Source organism: Castor canadensis, chromosome 2, assembly GCF_047511655.1.
Source record: "Castor canadensis chromosome 2, mCasCan1.hap1v2, whole genome shotgun sequence".
In the NCBI taxonomy this organism is placed as follows: domain Eukaryota; kingdom Metazoa; phylum Chordata; class Mammalia; order Rodentia; family Castoridae; genus Castor; species Castor canadensis.
This window is the reverse complement of record NC_133387.1, coordinates 41,408,554-41,421,338: the sequence shown is the minus strand read 5'-3', so window position 1 is coordinate 41,421,338 and position 12,785 is coordinate 41,408,554. Positions and strand designations below refer to the sequence as shown.

Sequence of the window (12,785 nt, the reverse complement as noted above, 5' to 3'; positions counted from 1 at the left end):
TGTGAGTCTTTCTATTTTGTTATTTTTCAAGATAGTTTTGGGTATTTTGGATCCATTATATTTGCATACACATTTTGGAATCAGCTCTTCAATTTCTGAGGGAAGGTAGATAGGAAATTTTTTTCACCTCTATGAAATCTGTAATAATAAAAGATGAGAGACAGTATCCTCTTTCCAATTTTGGCAAGGGACATAAAAACATTGAGACTATTAGGACTATTCACTGGTACAATTGTAAATTGGTACAATCTTTCTGAAAATCTATTTAGTACAATATATCAAAAAAATTAAAAATATCCATACTTTTTGAAGTGGTAACTTTGCTAGTAACTTATCTTTGAAAGTTATCAGCAATATAAACTTTATGTATAAAGGCGTTCATCACAACATTTACAATCGCAAAACTTAAAAACAATCTGAATATAAATATTTGGAAGTAAATTAAATTATGATATAGCTATACTTAGATCTTCATGCAAACAATGAAATTATGTTCATGTTTTCAAACAATATTTATTGTCTTTAAGAAATAGTCACTCCTGGGCCAGTTTGGATTTTGATAGGAGATGCCTCAAATCTGTTGATGAACCTGAAGGTACTGTCATTTTAACAATCCACGTGCATGGGATTTCCTTCCATTTATTAGGTCTTCCTCATTTCTTTCAATGATTTCTTGAACTTTCTTTGGTGAATTTATTCCTAAGTATTTTATTCCTTATGCTCAAAGTAGATTTAAAAAGTAGAAAACAAATATTGAGTAATTTTAGGGAAATCAGACCACTTTTAAACCAAAATGGCAAGTTTAACCTGTGAACTTATGCCCAAACTCTCCTAAACTGAAATAGTACTAAACGCTAGCCAATTTATCATACAGTATTTCCTAGACTTGCCTAATCATAACTTACTTAAGATTTGTCAAAAGTACAAGCTCCCACTGAACCCCCTCCCCAAGAGGGGATCATCTGCGGATCTAATTTTTTAAATTAATATATTTTCTTGTGTTTATTCAGTTCTCCTTTATAAAAATTGAAATTTTATCAAGATAATTATAGCTTCACACGTAATTGTAAGAAATAACAGAGCAAGACTCTTTGTACATTTTCTCCAGTTCCCTTGGTGATAACTAGAGCATAATTTTGACCAAGATATCGGCAGTGATACAAACCATAGAGTTTACTCAGGCTTCACTAGTTTTACTTATGCTCATTTGTATGTAAATAAGTGTGTGAGACTGAAGTTAGGGAACACTGTTGTAAGACCCAGGAAGAATCACTAAAACCAAGAAGAGAAATAGATTTGAGGCAAAACTATCTATATATTATCTACTTATATAGTTTGTTAAAGATATGCATCATGGGTTTTGAACCTTTTGTCATGACCATTTTGTCATAGTCTTTATACACAAGAATACACTTTTCATTTTGTAAAGTTCACTGAACACACTCATGAAGTTAACACTCTAGAATCCCTCTTTGTGTTCCTTTACAATCACTGCTTTTTCTGATTAAACACTATTCTGACTTCTCACAATGTAGAATATAGTTTCATCAGAGATTATTTAAATTGAGTCATATAGCAGGTTATGGTTTGATATGAAGTGGTCTCCAAAGGCTTATGTGTTGAGGTCTTGGTCTCTAACTGGTACATCTGATCATTAAGAGGTAACTGGATCATGAAGGCTTTGGCTTCATCAATTGATTAACCTATTGATTAATGTATTAATGTATGAAGCATATATACCCTGAATCCTTTCTCTCTCTCTCTTTGTTTTTTCTTCTCAGCTGCCATGCTGTGAGCAGCTCTGCTCCACCACACCCTTCTGCCATGATAATAATTTTCCTTACTAAAGACAGGAAATAAAGGAGCTAGCTGACCGTGGTCTATAACCTCTGAAAACATGAGCAAAATAAATCTTCTCTTCCTTAAGTTGTTCTCTCAGGTATTTTGCCCAGTGATGAAAAGCTAACTAACACTGTATGCTCATTTGTGCTATCCTTTTTTCATTCTGCATTGTAATGTCACATTCATCCATATTGCTGTTTGTTGGTGAAAACTTTTTATTCTAATTGATGTATAGCATACTACTGTGTGAATATACTAAGGCTTATTTATTCATTCTATTGTTGGTGAGTATTTAGATAGTTTTCAATATGGGGCTAATATTTATAGTGCTGCCATGATCATGCTAGAGCATGTGTTTTGGTAAATGTAGGTATGTATTTTTGTTGAGTATATTCCTGGGAGAGAAACTGATGTGTCAGAGGGTACTATATCACCTTATTGTACGTGAAGTGTAAAAGAATTTTAAAATATAGGATCATAAATTTGGTGTGAAGAGTGGAACGTAATGAAAGAGTTTCCAAAACTGGGGGATTGTTCCAGATAATCTTCTGGAGGGCAGATGTGCTAGGTGGGGTTTCATCACTATGCAATATTGAAGATGGAAAGAAGATAGCAGTGTTGTTCTGAATGTATTTCTGATTTTGAAAAAGGCTTCTTTGGTATTACTAATGATACAGAGGAAATTCCCACAAAGAATTGAAGGAGTGCTATATATAATGTCTACACAGCTATTCTTCAAATAAATTAAAGTGATCAACGTAGATGTCATACTTTGAGTTTAATTATGATTAAGGTAGGGGAATAAGCCCCTGACTATTTTGAGTTGAAACACTACAATCTCATTCTTTTTTACTAAACCATAGCCAGTATATACACTTGTTTAAAATAGTATGAAATACCTAAAATAGCTCCTGAGTGGGCAGTAATAATTTGTCTTAATAGTAATAGCTTAATAAATGGAATTATATTGTAATAATTTCTGAAGTCATTTCCAAGTCAATGAAATCCTGTTACAAAATAATTTAAAAATATTTGTGAAAGTACAATGTATTTCACAAAAATCCCAATCATTCCATATATATGACTTTGGTAAAAGGACACTATTCAAAAATAGTAAGTTGTTGAAATATTTCTAGAAAAATCACATTGTTCCACCTTGAAAAGTTATGACTGTCAAATCTAAACCTCTATCCCCCCTATACAATGAATATATCCTAACAAATCTTTTAAAAAAGAAAACCTCTAATCTTTTATTATTCACTAATGGTAACTGAAAACAGAATCATGTGATGTTTCTTATCACTACTTCACAGAGTAAGAGGTAAATGTTAGTGTTTTCTTTCCACTTTATCTGCTTAACTATTACATCTTTAGTGAGATTTAACATGTGTAACTTTAAAGTAATTCACATTATGTTACTGAGGAGAAAGGTATACAACTTTTATGTCTTGTTTTCCAGTAGTATACTACAGAAAACACCTCTCAAGTAAAACTGAATCTATTAAACTATTAAAAGATACAAATTAGGAACTGAGATAAAGACAAAACAGCCAAAGAGTATACTGCTCAGCATCTGATTTTTATTTTCTAATGTGTAACAACACTTAATAATTGCCTGTCATGTTTATTTGGCACCATTAAAATACTTAATGCTACCAGTGAACTGCTAGATAAGCAATCCCTTGCCTTTTCTGTGAAGATCATTTTTGAGGGCAATTAACACCAAACAATCATGAGGGAGGTAAAGACAGAGAAACATTTGAAGCATTTTAAGGCTAAATAAACCACTGGCATCTTATAGCAATTCACGGTTTCTGAGGAATGCTATAATAAAATAAATGACTTAACAATTAGTATGTTAAAACTTCCAGCAGTTCAACACTGAATTTGACACTTGGCAAAATCAAATTCTTGATTTCTGATCATATTGTGTTTTGTATCTTATACATTGCTTCAGGCGGAAACAAATACAAAACAGTAGCAAGCTTAAAGAAGCAACCAGAGGACAAATTGCCTTTGAGCTACGTGCAAACACTTCATTCAGTTGAATTATGAATGTGCAGGTAATGCAATTCTCAACAACCTTAACTATTAGTAAACTGTGCTGTTAAAGGTACACTGTTGGTGATTAAAGAATTCATTTTGAAGGCACATGGAAATCAACAGAGTACTCCTTAGGAATTCCATATTAAAAACTGGTAATTTGATAACCTTGGGAAACCAAATAGGAGATTATATCCAAACTCTAACATTTCAATGATTTACCCAAACTCATATAGTCAATGAAATGTTATAAATCAACATTGGGTAATTAATTATATAGTGAGTTAACCATGTAAATATATACAACTACAATAAGATTTAATTTTAATTTTATTTTTATTTATGTTTATTATATATATAAAACAAATGTATGAAATATATGTATTTTAATATATGTATTTAATATATGTATTTTGAGTGTACCTACCCAATGACTAGGTACACTCAAATTTGTTAAGGTCTAACTATGTATTGGTTCATTATCGAGGCCATTTCTTATAGCAAAGTCTGAAGCTTTTTACTGCAATAAATAATTTGAGCTTTGTTCCTGGTTACTGGGAGTAGTCCCTAAACCCAGAAGTGGAGAGATAGACTATCTTTGTTATTCATGGTAGGCCATACCATACATGGCTTTACACTAAAAGACATCTTAAGAGGTCGCCAGTCACATCAGAAAGACCAACCACATGACAAAGGGGCGCACTGTGCCACAGTGATAGTTGACTGATCTCCAGGGAGGGGAATAGTGAGTTTAACCACAATGAGAGGGAGAAAGTGTTATGGAGAAGGCTCTAACTCCAATTACTCCATTTTGTAAATGACTCCATCTTCTCTGGCAGAGATCCTGTTTTACAGAAATTGTTTTTCTGAACTAAAGTGGAACCCCCCTTGAATATTGTTGACAACATATTTGACCTCATGATGTCACACAAAACCTTGGACAAACTAACAGACAACCTTAGCAAAACATTGAGAAACTGACCACCCAAGCTGCTTCCTGGAACAGGAAGCAAAAAAACAAAATGTCGACAGTATATTTCTTCTGGATCTCAAATGCTTATATACCCCAGCCCTGACTTCATTCTGGGATGATACTTCTTGGTATTATATCCTTTGCTCTCTTGTAATGTGAATAAAACATTGCTTCTGCTTCAATTCTTGTTTTTTGTAAAATCTTTCATACCCTGCACACAGCCTCAAGGATGAGGACCTAAAATTTCTTGGATAAACTTCTTGAGTTTTTTTTAAAAATGTTTATTTTAAAGACCATAGGGGTCTTAATTTTGTTTTGTATGCAGAGTAACTAAAATCTTCTGGAAGGGATATATGATTCTCTACTGTAACTATGCAGAAGCGGGATAAACATTGATAGTAAGAACAAAAGAAGGTTTTTCTGTTAAAACAAATTCATTGCACACAAATTTGTTGGCAAGATTTCATGTGTTCTTTTTGAGCATAGAGATGTAGCTTATATCTAATATATAAAGCCTTTTTCATGTAGTTATACCTAAAAAAAATTCCTACTGTAAACCTTTGTCACTACTTGACTAACTAATGACACACTGAAGCAGGAAAACACTTATATGTTAGAAACAAAAATAAATAGACTAATGTGCTACAGAGTTTAAATGTCTAGGATTTTCAGGGTTTTACTAATACAGTAGCAATCTATATCTAGATCCACACAGTGCATTCTACCTATTTCTGAATTGTGAAACCTTATAACAAAACAAATAGTGAAAAACTACGTAGTTATAAAAAAAAAATCTACCACAGATTGTGTAAGCAAGATTATCACTTCACAAATATTTCACTGAAATTATTTTATCTCTTCTCCGACATTAGAAGGATGGAGGTCAGAGGTTAATAGAAAGGGTGAGATGTACAATATAATGGCAGAAATTGCTGGTAAAGGCAATGTTCAAAATTTCTTTTCTTTCTAATTGCTTCAATTGCTTATTATTGCCCATAATTTTTCTTGGCAGTTAAGTTTCTTTTAAGCACTGGAACACTGCTGTCCTAAAAACAAAAAGGAAGGCCAAATAAATGCGCAGATATATTGGAGGCTATGTTTGACAGCATTCCCTGAAGGGACTCCGTGGAGCCCAGTTTGAAGATTACATTATTAAGTACAGAGATGAGTTGAAGTGACACTTCAACACAGAACAAAATGATAATGGCAGATGTTTTTCTATCACAGCTGACAAGAATGGTAGCTGCAGGAGAATTTCCAAATCTCTCCCTCATCACCTCCACTGTGCTCCTTCTGGGGGCCTGTGGAGAGGAGTGCTGGAACCCACACCCAATTTAAACTAGTCCCTAGGCAATTGCTTTCTCTTTATACTTAAGTGTCCTCAGACATTGTCTACTTTCCCTGCCTTTTTAAACTTACAGTCAGTTACCCCTCTGCCTTTTCCATTTGGAAGGAGGAAAAAAAAGATACGAATGATAACTGCAAAAGCAGTACCAGCTGTATCCATGCTACTAAATGAGAAATTGAAATTCTGAAATGAAGTAGACATTAAATAAACTCTACCAACTGAAAAAGCTTTTTGGAGAAATTAGGACTCCATTACAATTTACAATTTGTTTACAAGACTCTGTTGCCTTTTCTGCCTGATATAATTAAACATGTTCTTCCTCAATTACCAGCATCTGCCATGATAGGGAACAATTTCTTGTTCAATTTTGTTTCTAATAACTTGTAATATTAAACCTATATAATCTTTTCTAGAATCCCATTACAAAAAGTAATGCATTTCAGTTTCATTATGGTTGAGTGCTCATGTGGGTTATGCTCAAAATCTCTTCCTGTATTCAGAATTATTTTTATCAGGCATATCTTGAGTTTTATTACAAGAGTTAAAAGCACAAACTCTTAAATTAAAATCTATTTGTAAATTGAATATTATATTAAAAATTTTCATTCACCTGAGATGTATTTCTTTTCTAAGTTTTTATCATGACTCTTCTACTCTTACAAATTTTAGTAGAAAGCAACTCCACACTTGTGGCACATGTACTGAGTCCCTGATTGAGAAGACTGCATATGGTATTCACAGTTCCTTATAGTAGATATGGTAATCTTGAAACATGACACCTGCTTTGAAGTCACCTATTTGAGAACTATGAGAGGCTGGTGAAATAAGGATGTAGACTGCTTAAGGTATTAGGCAATTATGCTAAATATTGCCACATAAGGGTAAGCTATATTTATAGTATGAAAATGCTATATGAAAATATTAAAATTTGCTTCATTTGTAAAATGCATAGTCTTTTTTTTTTAAATTATTAGTGCTGTGCAATAAACTTCCAATGAAGCCAATTCCATAGGAGTAACTTTGGATGCTAGGGAAGCTTTTGTAAAATATCAGACCTGAATGGTTACACATTGAGTTCTACAGATTTTTGCAAAGACAATCCTTAAGGTAACTCAGTGTTTAGCAGGTTCTAGGTCTGGTATTACCATTTGACAGCACAATAGGCAAAGAAAGAAAAGAAAATTAACATTACACTAATAAGGCATTAGAAAAACGATTCTGAATTATTCACTTGTGACTATAGTTAGAAGACAGGTATAAATAATTTAAAAGGGTATGTGTGACCTACAAAAAAATTAGAGCTTTCAGAACGCCGGCCGACTTGATGTCCACATGGTAACAGAAAGCCTGGGCATTTAGAGGCACTGGATGGTGAATTCCGAGTTCCTAAAGTCAAATGTTTACAAACAGAGTAGCAAATAAGCCTAGACTGTTCTTATTTCTCTAACTGAAGTGAAAAGACTTTTTCCCCCTTTAATACTTTGACAGGTATATTGTGATATTTGACAGATACACTGATTCATGGGTTTTTTTTTTTTGTCATTTTAAGGATTTTACCCCTTTTTATACATGAAAAAGCCACAGTAAAATTGTCTAAAAGTGTATTGGGATGTAAAATGAGGAGTGATCTTATTGATTAAGGTTAAATTATTATGCATTCCTTTCAGCAAAACAGAAGTATTTTCAAAAGGACAGATCTGAATTGAGCTTTGATTTTTCTATACAGTTCACAACCAATTTTCCATTTAGCACTTAATGCACTACATGGGGGTCATAAATTCTGACGACAGTAATATAAGTACATTAGGATGCTTTATATTTATGCCACCACTCATGATGAGAGAAGAAAATGGTTCCCAATTTCCCCCTTGGAATGAGGTTCAACACCTTTCCCAGTGTAATGATTAAGTTACCAATGTTTTTCACTGAAGGTAACGTAGCAGGGAGGAGGATCAGAAGAAAACAGACAGGCCTGAGTACTAATAATGAGGGGAAGGATGGCATAGCAGAGAGATAAAACCTAAAGAATTCAAAGGTGAAGAAAGTCACATAGCACTAGGGGTAAAAGGGCACTTAGCACTAGGCTGAGGTAGCCTATAGAATTGCATGTAACCATATATGGGTTAAGCCTTGGTTTTTAAATTTTATTGTCTCTGTAACCTGCTTGCAAGGGTACAAAAGGTGAGTACACAGCCCCTTTGTTCTTGGGGCTCAGCCTTTGGACACGAGTCCTCTGGGTCTGTGCTGGCACAATAAAATGTTGCTTCCTGCTAAACTGCCTCAGTATCCCATATCTCAGCTAGCAACTTCCCACAACAAAGGTTGTACAGATTCACTTTGTTTTCAAAATTACATCTCAACAGACTTTCACCTTATGGAGCACCATCTTCATAATGTCAAAAGTTTCCATGACTGGTGATAAGGTGAACCGTCACATGGAGGCATGAATTGTTTTGCCCCGAACAGGGTATCCCCTTGAGGTTCTGGAGAAGGAAATCCCTTGGTTCTGCCTCTGGTGTAAACTCATGAGTCCTCTCAAGCCTCTGCACCTTGAGTGTCTGCTTGATCCAGTGCAGTAATCCTTAAACTGTAAGTGTGCAGAAAGACCTTAAGATCTTGCTGAAATGTAAAGAGACTCAACAGGTCTGAAATGGAGGCTGTTTCTGAATTTCCAACAGTTTCTCAGTGATCTTTACACTGCTGGTCTGTATGCCTCATTTGAGTAGCAGGGTTGTGAACCCCATGCCAATAAGAGCCTGGGCTGGCAGCCTGTTCTTGTAAATAAAATTCTACCAAAACACAGCCATGCCCATTTGCTCACATACTGCCCATGACTGTTTTCATGCTGTAACTGCAGACCTGAGTAGTTATGCCATGGACCTTGTGCTCCACAAAGTCTAAAATCTCTCTTATCTGGCCCGTTGGCAAAACTTTGGTGACAGGTGATTTAACCTAATGGCCAATTCTTGAGTTTCCTGGTGGCCTCTCTTGGCAAATGTTTGACATTATCAATAGCAGTATTTTATTTTTAAGCAATAGAAGAGTTATACATATTAAACAATGTGGGCTCAGGATAAAATCATCGTAAACCTTTCTGTTTACTTGGTACTAATAGATGACTTAACATCACAACTATAATTGAGTTCATCCTTGGATATTTACTAATAGAGCATTATGTCGTAAACTGCCTGGGGGAAATAGCAAAGAAAAATTTCCTGAGGGTATATTTGAAGAGAATTGTCTGGAAGGAATCATGTGACTCATAGAGTTTAAAGACCGGCATTTTCATCCTTTATCTAACTTACCTTCCTACATCTCTCAAGTAAAACAAATAGAGTTGTTAATCCTTATTTTCACAAGGAAAGCGAGTGGAAACAAAGAGAGGTAAATATCCCAAACTCCAAACTAAAGTTGTAAATATAGTTTGAAAAAATGCAAATTGTCATAATTACTCACATAACCAAGAGGTTCAACTATTTTCCAAATCTAATGTGGTACAGACCAGGTAATTTTGAACAGGAAACTTTAAAAGAGACTTTACAGCATGGGTATTACTGGTTTATTTAAGTGGAATTAGCGTGCAACTATTATTTTTTCACCCTGATTTAATAGGTAGAAAGAAACCTGGGCATTTGATCAGTATCATATACAAAGTTTGTGGCATGCGCAGCTCTCAGTTGAATTTAAGAGCTTAGTGATTCTTAATGATCTGTTTGATTACTTCCCAGAAATATGACATACAGAGAAGAACACTGGGAAAGTGCCTTAGCTTGATCAACTGAAACCTGACTAGGGTCTGACTCTTCATGTGGGGAAAAAATTCTCCCCAGCATTTCATTCATTCATGCATCCTATAAATATTTATTAAGCATCAACTGTGCCAGGTACTTAAGATACCATGTGAATTAAATAGTTTAAGATATTCTCATAAATCTACATTCCTGCATGGTAAATGAAAACATAAATAATAAATGTAATAAATAAATTATACAGCAGAAATACAGAAGTAGAACAGCAGAAGGGGACTTGGAGTGCTCCATTAGACTAGGATCACATGATAAAATTCTATCACTTACACTTAGATGGAATCTTGAATACATGTACTTTGCATAATGTAGGTTACCTCTAAGATTCTTTAAAATATCAAGGTTAAATAGCATAATTTTTTATAGTTCTAGAAATTCCATTCCTTTTTTTGAGAAAATTTTAAGGTGATTGACTTAAAAAACACTAGTGAATCAGTTCATCAAGATCTTAGAGGACTCTACTAGTGAGCAGAAAATGTGTGATTTGGTTTTTGAGTGATTTAAAATCTGTACAGTGACACTATTCAAGATTTCATACCAAAAATAAATATACGTAATTTGTATTGTTTTTAGGGCCGATAAATCTCCCAAAATGTGTGGTGTGTATAGCAACATTTGTAGAGTAAATATATTCAACACCAAGTATAAGAATAGATGTACTTTTATGTACCTTCTAACATATATTTTAAGATCTGATTTCAGGAATAAAATTATATCATTTCTCAGCACAGAGTCATTGTTATGGGACAGTCCAAGCTATTATAATAAAATTGTGCCCAAAGTTTAAGACATTAAAAAATGTTGACCACATGGGAAATTGTCTAAAATAATATACAATTAAACTGGTGAAAGTTAAATTACGTTATCAGTGTAATTAGTGATAACATGATTCACAGATGGACAATGATTAAACAGAAATGCCCCAAGGCCAGTGTTGAACAGGGATTTAGTGTTATTGCGGTGCACACATGTGGGGATCAATTTTATGTCTAAATTGAAAGCAGGAAGACAGTTTTCTTCCCAAGCCACTTAAACTCCATATCCACCATCCATCTAGAAAGCTGAAGTGGCTGTGGGAAGGCAGCTGTCCTACAGACTGCAACTGAGAGCATGCTTAAGATAGCATGGCAAAGTTATAACACTGCACAAACACCATCAAAATTGATATAACACATTTAAGGAAAGTAGTAATTGCCAAATAAATCTCTACTGAAATCATTTAATAGGGATTAAATTTGTCCACACCTTACTTTGAATAAAAAAGTTAGTAAACACAAAAAAACTCATTGGACATCCCATCCTAGATCCTATTAAAGAAGATAGGAATGATACAAGACATATAAAAGAAGTAAATTGAAATGGTTAAGTGTCTTTATTACACCCTTTCACAATCCTCCTGAAGTCCAAAGCCATCAAGAACTCTTTTGTTGTTGTTGTTGTTGTTGTTAATTTGTGCCTTTCCCCAGAATACAGTACTGCATTCTTCATGCTTTGAATTGACAATGCTAAGAAGTGTAGTGCCTTTGTCCTATTTTGATTAATTTTGTACTTTTTTCTTCTTAAGTGAGCCAATGTTTTTGTGAGAGTCATAATATTTTAAGGCTTTTTCTAAAAATGAGATTGACTAATAAGTGGCTTACTGAAGCTCTCATGCATCTAATTAGCAGATCAGAATAAAAGTGAGAATCATATGAAAGTTCAAAACAAATGATATCTTAGTGGCTCACTATGCATAACAGTGTATAAAGCAAACACTTCTATGCTGTATTGTAAGAGAAACATTTTAAAAGTAATCTTCAATTTTACATTTTAGTAATTAATTATAATTTTCTATATCCTGTACTCTACAATGTTCCTTAAAAATAGGATGGACATTTGTATTTTTTTGTATTTAGTTGATAGCACCTTTGCTATTTGATATAGAGAATAAAATACTCAGTTACTCTTAGTGGTGCTTCTCAAAGTAAACCAGTTATAAATACTAAGCTCTTTTTTCTTTTATAGTTATTATTCTAAGTACATAGAGCAATCTTTCATTTAACAATGCACATATAGCACTCAGTACTGTGGGATCTTTGGGACGTGATAAAATAGAAACTGTGAGATAAGGTTAAAAAAGGACAGGGTTTTTAGAAACTTCTTTGTAGGGAGAGGCCTAAGAGATTCTAATAAATGCCTCACTATGACACCATGATAGTTGGTAAGTATGAGATAGCTCTACTAATTTGTGTTGTTTTCTGAACCACATCATAAAACTCCATCAGTCCTGTTGAAACAGCAGAAGGATGGCTAACGTCCATGTACCTCGATCCTAGCATTTTAACTCATCCTTTCTTATCACCTCTATTCAGAAGGTAGATCATTGTCCAGTGTTTTCAAATATATGACATCTATGATGCCTGAGTCCACTACACACTGTGAACTGATCTCATTCTACTATAAAAAAGCAGATGTATTAAAATAAAAGAACAATGAAGAAATATTGCTAATGCTGCCTACATTAAGAAAGGGAAAACCTCAAGAGTTCAGTATATACTCTAACCAAGGACAATCACGATTTATAAACTTTTGGCAACTAAAATATTATCACCTCATTTTAGTTTGATTTATTCCTTTTTGGTTTATAAAATGAAAGTGGGTGCATTTTCCTAAGAGTAGATATGTTTTTTCTGCTTTTTGTTTGCTACTTTTTTGCTAATCCTAACTCAATGGACAAAAAACAGATGTCTGAGTTTCCACCCATTAATACTTTCTGCCTTTCTTCTTAGCTACT

At 33.9% G+C, this 12,785-nt stretch overlaps 1 protein-coding gene across 1 annotated transcript in view; it reads right to left on the bottom strand.

Annotated features, from left to right (window-relative positions):
* Thsd7a (thrombospondin type 1 domain containing 7A) overlaps nucleotides 1–12,785 on the bottom strand; it is a 398,347-nt gene that overhangs the window by 47,910 nt on the left and 337,652 nt on the right. The gene's annotated exons all lie outside the window — the stretch shown is intronic.